We start from the raw sequence: 7830 nt of genomic DNA, 5'->3' as shown, positions 1-7830 counted from the left end.
CCAATAACAACTAAGCAAGTATTCATCCCCAACAAAGAACAAGTAAGCAACCATTCATCCCCAACAAGAAGTAAGAACATCCCAAACAACATTTTAATACGCAAATCAACAACTATATTCGTAATACCTGGTTCGACCTTTCTAAATACAGCACCAGCTTCTTCGAGTTTGTTGATCTTCACCTTCTTCTTCGCTCTCTCGGTTGGAGTTCGTTTTCTTTGCCTTCTTCGATCGTGATGGTGGTGGTTGTTCTTCGATGTTATCAAGGTGTTCTTCGCTCTCCCTCTCAGTCGTGTTCTTCGCTCTCTCTCTCAATCGTGTTAGGGTTCAATTTGGAATTTGGGATTGGGTTCAATTTGGTGATTTGTTTTAGGTTAGATTATTAGATTTGGGATTAGATTAGGTTAGATTAGTTTATTAGTTAGATTATTAGATTAGGTTATTTATTAAGTTTTTTAAATTTTTTTTTTTCTGATTATTTAACTGAGTTGGAATTAAAAATAATTTTTAATTATTTTTTAAATTAAGAAATAATAATAAAAGCCACGTGGAAATGATGACTGGGATAAAATTGAGAGCTGACACACTTTGGCCTTAATTGAATTAATTTTTTTTTCTAGGGACCCAATTTGATGCAAAAATTTTCTAGGCCCTGGATTTGATTCCCTTTACAATTACAGGGGCCTTCTGATGTATTAAGCCATAAGAATATGATAAATGTAATGAAATGTAAACTAAATTTTTAGTATATTAAAGCACATGTTTTATGTTGTGCTTTAATAGAAATTATTTTCAGTTCATTTGCTGATAATATGTGTCAATAGTAATGCACTCTCAATAATAAGCAAAAGTATGAAAATATATAATTAGAGTTGAATAATTTAGTCTGTGTTTGTGTAAAATCTTTTATAAAAGAAAAAAGACTTTTATAAAGTGGTATTTATCTCTTTCTTTCATGTTTTGGCCTTGAAAATAGTACTTTCTATTGAAACTATATGAACAGTGTGCTAATGGAAGTTTAATGTTGAAATATTTTTGTCTCTTTCTTCCCAAAATTATTTGTTAATAAATATTATTTTCTGATAGAATTTATTTTTAATATTTGTGAAATACAAAAATCAAGTAAATTTTAAGTTTATGGATGTTGTTATTTAATGTAAGTAGTTGAATAGTTTTTAACAATACAGATATTTTCAATTTTAAGTTTATTATTGTTTGACATATTTATTACAAAGTTTTTTGTTTGTTTGGATGCTTTTAATACAATGCAACACTTGAGTTTTGCTTTTGTATTTAATGCAAAAACTCAAGTGTGCTTTACATATATATATAGATAGATTAGCAATATTTTCTATTTTCATATAATTTTGATTTAAACTTAAATATTAATTCAATACTTAAATTAAATCAGTTGATAAGTGAAAGAGAAAAAATTAATTTTTTATGTTGAGAACTCAAAAAGTAAAACTCTTTATATATAAGAACTAATTCTTATTTTTAAGAACTAAGAACTCCACGTCAGCCCCCTTCAATGGTTAAGAATTTGGTTCTTGGTTCTTAGCTCAGAAATAAGAATTAAAAACCTTGCATTGGAGATGTTTTTATAGTTATTTAAGTCGGTTGAAACAGATTAATAGGGAAAACACTAAAAAAGTCATAAAATATATTAATTTTAGCTTCTCAAAACAATATATTGTCTTAGGTGAAAGAATATATATATAAAAAAATACAGAATAATTTCTGCTTCATATTAAATTCCTAAAAAACAATTTTAATTTTCTAGAAAATCGCAAACTCAATTTTTTTAACTTAATAAACCTCCCTAAGTCAATCTAATTTTCATAAGGATGATTGATACTATTGATTTTCTTTTCCTTGTTTTTGAAATTATTATTTTATAACTTTATTTTTTTACTTTCAATGTTCCTGTATATTGATATAGCAGAAAGTCAGAAACACAATGACATACTTTGGATTCCTCTTAGCAGGTAAAAGTGACAGCATGAATTTTTGTACTCATCCATTTTATGGACCAATCTAGGGAGCAATGGGAGAAACAAATAAGACTGTGCTGTTTTTATTACAAATAAAAACTAAAAGGACTGCAAAGTCTTGCAACTGTTCCTTTCAATTAATATTTGCAAATCCTACACATAGTACACAACTATCTGTTCCCTTGTTATTATTAACAAAATAAAACATGGAGTACTGGGACAGTGTGCTAAAATGAAAAAAAGAAAATGATCATGCTCTAAACTTGAAGGTCAACTTGTCATGTACAATTGATCTGCTTACTAAACTCATATACTAATGTTGTGCATACAATTTTCTTTTTCCTAATTCGTTCACAGACAAAAAAAAAAAGCACTACCTCCCTCAATTCCTTATTAATCGTCAATTTTAAGGGTTGTCCAAATGACTCATGTATGTTACTAATCCACAACTCAATGGATCAATAAGATTTTTTATAAATAAATTATAAATAAAATATAGAAATTCTAACCCACTTATCTTCAATGTAATTGGACGATGAGTTATTTAACTCAAGCATTTTCATGGGTCATTTAGATAACCCCAATTTTAAAGAAAAAAAAATGTGTTCTTATTTATCTGTTCAAAAGTGCATTAAATAATGTTTTTCCTAATTGTGTCTTTATTGGAGCAATAAATGAGAAAAAATAAAACACATTCTAGGGTAAAATAAGAAAATAAATTTTTTCTAAAGTTTAATAAAATCAATTATTCTTCTTAATATGTGTATTATTTTCTCTCCAGACAGTTAAATAAGAACGGTATAAAATAAAAAATATTTAGTGAATGAATAAAAAATGTGAAGATCTATAGAAAATATAAGGAATAAAACAGTGTGTCCGGAGTTTAATTTTATTGTTCTTTTAATAAGAATGAGTCTTTACAATTGATCATGTAACAAGAATGAACAGACTCCTATTGTGAGCAAACAGTGTTTCCATTTTGGCTTTAACATTTTGTATCTTCATTTTTGGATTTAACTTTTTGTTTGATTATTATTGTGATGAAAAGAATGAAAATATATCATGTAACATGCAATCCCAAAAAATATTTGATTAAAATCAAGAACTCGATTTGGATTTAACTTTTGGCTGTCTTTGGTGCGTAAGATTAAAGATTGTATGCTACTAGGCATCCTTCCCTCGTGGGGAACCATTATTGACAGACATTATATACAAGTCGTTAATTACTGTTTTCTGTGTGTATATTTTTCGTTAACTGATTGCAGTATTGTCTTTTTTCAATCACTATGTAGCATGGCGTTGGTTATTTTACATGTGCTAAATATAATAAGAACATGACTCAGGGCATTGATTTCTTTGGAATCGCATCCTTGCTATAATCAGTTATCACATGCAATTTTTTGTTTTTGTATCTTTCCTAGTTTACGACATATTTATTCATATGATCATTGCCTGAGAGACCGTTAAGTAATTTTTTTTGAAAGCAAAAGGAGAATTATATATATAACAAAAGATGATTAGTACACCAAAAAGCTAATCAAAGCTCACTATACCCAGCCCTCCAAAAAAATCAACCAATAAAACCCAAAAGATCCTAAGCCAACAAGGGTAGACAAAAACATCAAAAAGAACCCGGGCAAGCCATCAAGCACCCTCTAATCACCACTAACTAAAACCACGAGAGCTAATATTAGCTGCTATATCATGATAACCTCATGATAACATCTCATATATATATATATATATCTAAATTAATCCCATTGCCACTATGGCGACTGACTAATATGATTAAGAGAATTGTTATTCAGACCCCCCCACATCTATTCAGACCCCTCAAAATGTGTGAATTGTAAAAAATGTTCTTAATGAAAAAAAAATTCAAAATACCCCTCCTCCCTACCCACCTTCTTTCTCTTGGCTTCTTCAACCCCCCCCCCCCCAACCCCCACTACAAACTTCCAAACTCATTTTAGCAACCTCCAAACCCATCAACCTCTCCTCTGCTCCTGCCGCCGGCCACCACCACATACGCCACCGAATTCATCGTCGCCGTCCGCCCACACCGCCGTCTCCGTCGTCACCGATCGCATGGCCTCCGCTCCGCTACTATTCGTCGTCGTCTGTAAAGGTAACTGCATCATTTCCCGATTCAGATCTGTCGCATTTTAAACGTGCGTTTGTAACGCTCTTGTTGAGTGCATATGGGACGCACTCGTTAAGGGCGTCTCGAACGCTGTTTGTAACTGCGATATTCCGTTGATTTTTTGTTGTTATTATATTGACGCACCATCAAACAGCGTTTACGTCGCACTCTAAGTGTGTGACGCAGACGCATGTTCATAGTGCGATTATTTACAGTTCAGAATCAGTAAATCGTTTGTCTATCTGGTTCATTTCAGAATGAGTCTCCCTAAATCATATGAAGTGGATATGTCTGGAGAAAATGTGCCAGAAAAAATGTGGAAGAAAGACAGTTAGCCAACGTAAATGTTAGAGATGTCAAGTGACTTTCCTTTGCCGGTGATTAATCCACAATGGCGCTATTATTGTACAGTTGAAGCTCGTGGTTGGGAGCGACCATACCTTGATCGCATGGCCAGATATGTGGAAAACATACCGTAGAGCGATGAAATCGTATATCTCGCTGATGACTAGCATATTGATGTTGTAATAGTCGAATTGCAAATTGCGGTCATTGTTGTAGTGTAACAATGTAATATTAGTATAATGTAAGATTGCCATTATCTGTTTCAGTTCCTGCAACATTGCCATTATATGTTTCTGGTTTGAGGTTGTGTGTTTCTGTTTTAGTTTCTGTTTCTGTTATTGTCTGTCAAGTTTTTGTTAAATGTCGCATATTGAAAGTGTGTCAGAACCGCACTTTGAACATGCGTGACAGTCGCAATCAGAAGGCGCGATAAAACCTTATGGTACTAATTTATCGCACCTTCTACAAGCGTCAACGACGCTTGTACATGGTGCGTCTTCATCGCCTTTCAAAAAGTGCGACAACATGCTCTCCAAGAGTGCGTTCGAAGGGGTATTTTCGAGAATCTAGTATTTTCTTGGGTCTGGAATCTGAATAGATGTGGGATGGAGGGTCTGAATAACAATTCCCTATGATTAAGGTGCTTGTTGTGGTACCTTATGCTAGGTTAAGGTATGGTACCTAAAATAGGTTGACATAGATGTTGTGGTACCTCATTAAAACCCATTAGGAAAAAGAGTACCACAACCTTAGAATAGCCAGATTTGCATCTCTGATACATTATCATAACCCATAAACCTTCCACAAGTCAAAAGCGCCCCTCCCAAAAAAATGCACCTAGCCCCAACAACACCAACGAAAACGTAACAACACTGCAACAGTAGACATCAGCAACAACAAATTCGTACAACAACAACAAATAAATAACAACAACAAATTAATTGACAGCAGCACCAGCACACCACATCAGCAACAGCGGCAGCAGAGATTTTGACAGCAACAACAACAGCAAAATAATTATACCAGTAGCAGCAACAACAACAAACGACAGCACCATCAAATAAAATACAGCAATGCACAACATCAACTATTTGACAGTGATCGCAGCACGTTGCACCAGCAAAACAGCAACACTAGATAATTTTGACAGCAAACCCATCATCAAGCCCCTTCCTATCAGTTCCGAAAGAAACAAACCCTCCAAGCATCACCTGTACCTACCACTCTGAATGCAACTTTTTCCGACCCCCAAATCCCCTTCTCTCACACCCCTCCAAAAATTTTCATCTCAACCCTTTTAAATTATCTCCAAAACAAAGCCAGACCAACCTTAAAAACATCCACCAATCCTCCACGAAATCATTACAACAAACCACATTACCCCACCGAGTAAAAGTCTATTGTATTCTTCATTACTGTAATAAATTCACCACCCAGGAAAATCAAAACATTCGAAACTAATCCAAAGTCCAGGCGTGTCAACGATGTGGGTGATTAAGACGAATTTGAGCCTCTAAACCCTTAATCATCAAAGCTTCTGATCCTCTTGGTTTTAAACCCAATTGTTTGCCAATCAGCCAAGTCCGTTGCGCACGCGTCGTTACTCCATCTTCCCTTTAGACTGGCTCTAAAATATCAATAGGAAGCGGCTTTGGTTTATTCTTGCGCCCTTTGGGCGACCTCGCTGTGAATTTTTCCCTGAGGAGGTTGTTTGAGGAGAAACAACCACACCAGAAGCAGTCAAAATTGGTGAGTCCACACCAGAAAGTGAAGAAGAATTTTGAATCGCCACAGGAGGTTCAGAAATGCGAGCATGTGAAGGTTCGCAAGACAAAAACAAACACATTTATCATGAAAAAATACTTACAAATTAATATTTTTTTATATATAAAATTAAATTTTATCCTTTATTAATCCGTAAATTATCTTTGGCCATTGTTAAAAATACTGCACACACCCTTAGTAATACCAACCACCCTAATGTGTAGCGGTAATGAAAATGTAACACATTTTAAAGTGTGGTACACATTGGGAGATTATAATGATATGTGTGGGTGATATTTATATCAATGTCCATCATCTTTAAATACATATAACAACAATAACACTAATTTTAAAATTTTACGCAATAAAAAAAATGAATGTCCCCGTGCATCGCACGGGTAAAAAGTACTAGTAAGTTTATACTAGCAGTATCATATCGTTCGATAACTTTTTTTCAGATAATTATATTATGAAATTTAAATTGAAAATCTCTATCACATATATAGATTATATATATAATTTTATATTAATTCAAAGTCTTTAACTAAATGATCATGATTTCCGGAGATGTATCTTATGAGAATGACCATTTTATATGAAATTATAGGAATAAATCACGGTCGTTAGATCTAATCATTAACGGTCAAAATTAATACATGAAGTCATGTTACATTTTTCAGTGATCATGTGACAATCACATGACCATTAAATTCTTTTAATTTTGACCGTTGATAGTTAAATCTAATGGTCGTGATTTAATTCATATATTCTCATATAAAATAGTCATTCTTATAAGATACATCTCCATAATATCCTAAGATTAGCCACATATAAATACTTTGAAATATATAAATAAGACAAGAATCATCTGATTATAAACTTGTAGTTACTTAAATTTTATAAATTGTTAATGGTTGGAGTACCCATACTACTCCCCTTAATATCATTTTTGCTTACCTAAAAAAAACTTAAATTTTATAAACAAAAATTGTCAGAAATTATCAAGATAATGAATAGTTATGATACAATAGTTGGATTTACAAAAAACTATTTTCAATTTTACATTATTGAAAATACTAAAGTGTATGATTACTAAAGTCTTACATCAGTTTAAGTTGATATCTACTTTTTAAAATAGGATCTATGATCTCACACCATAAAAAATAAAGTTTAATTTTGATACATTGTCAATCTTTACACTGATTGATGCACATCTGAATTTCATGCTAAACTGTTGGGGAGACAGAGGACCCATGAGTCAAGGAAACAAGATACTGAACCTAGCACCACACACACACATACACACACACACACACACATATATATATATATATATCTTAACCCAAAAATTTTAAATCATTGAGTTTATGAGTTATATCTCCTATAAAGTATTCATCTCACTCATTCTTAACCAATGTGAGAGTTCAACTCACTTGAGTTCTCAACAAACTCTTTCACCCTTCACCACACTAGGTAATGTGAGACTTCTTAAAAAGAAAATTGACTTCTTTCTTCCTTTGTCACCATTAAAAACGTAAGATTTACATTTGCAACCAGCCCCAACAACGACATTAAGTGTTAAAA

The sequence above is a fragment of the Lotus japonicus genome, chromosome 1 (genome assembly GCF_012489685.1).
Source record: "Lotus japonicus ecotype B-129 chromosome 1, LjGifu_v1.2".
NCBI classification, from domain to species: Eukaryota; Viridiplantae; Streptophyta; class Magnoliopsida; order Fabales; family Fabaceae; genus Lotus; species Lotus japonicus.
This window is presented reverse-complemented; position numbering follows the sequence as displayed.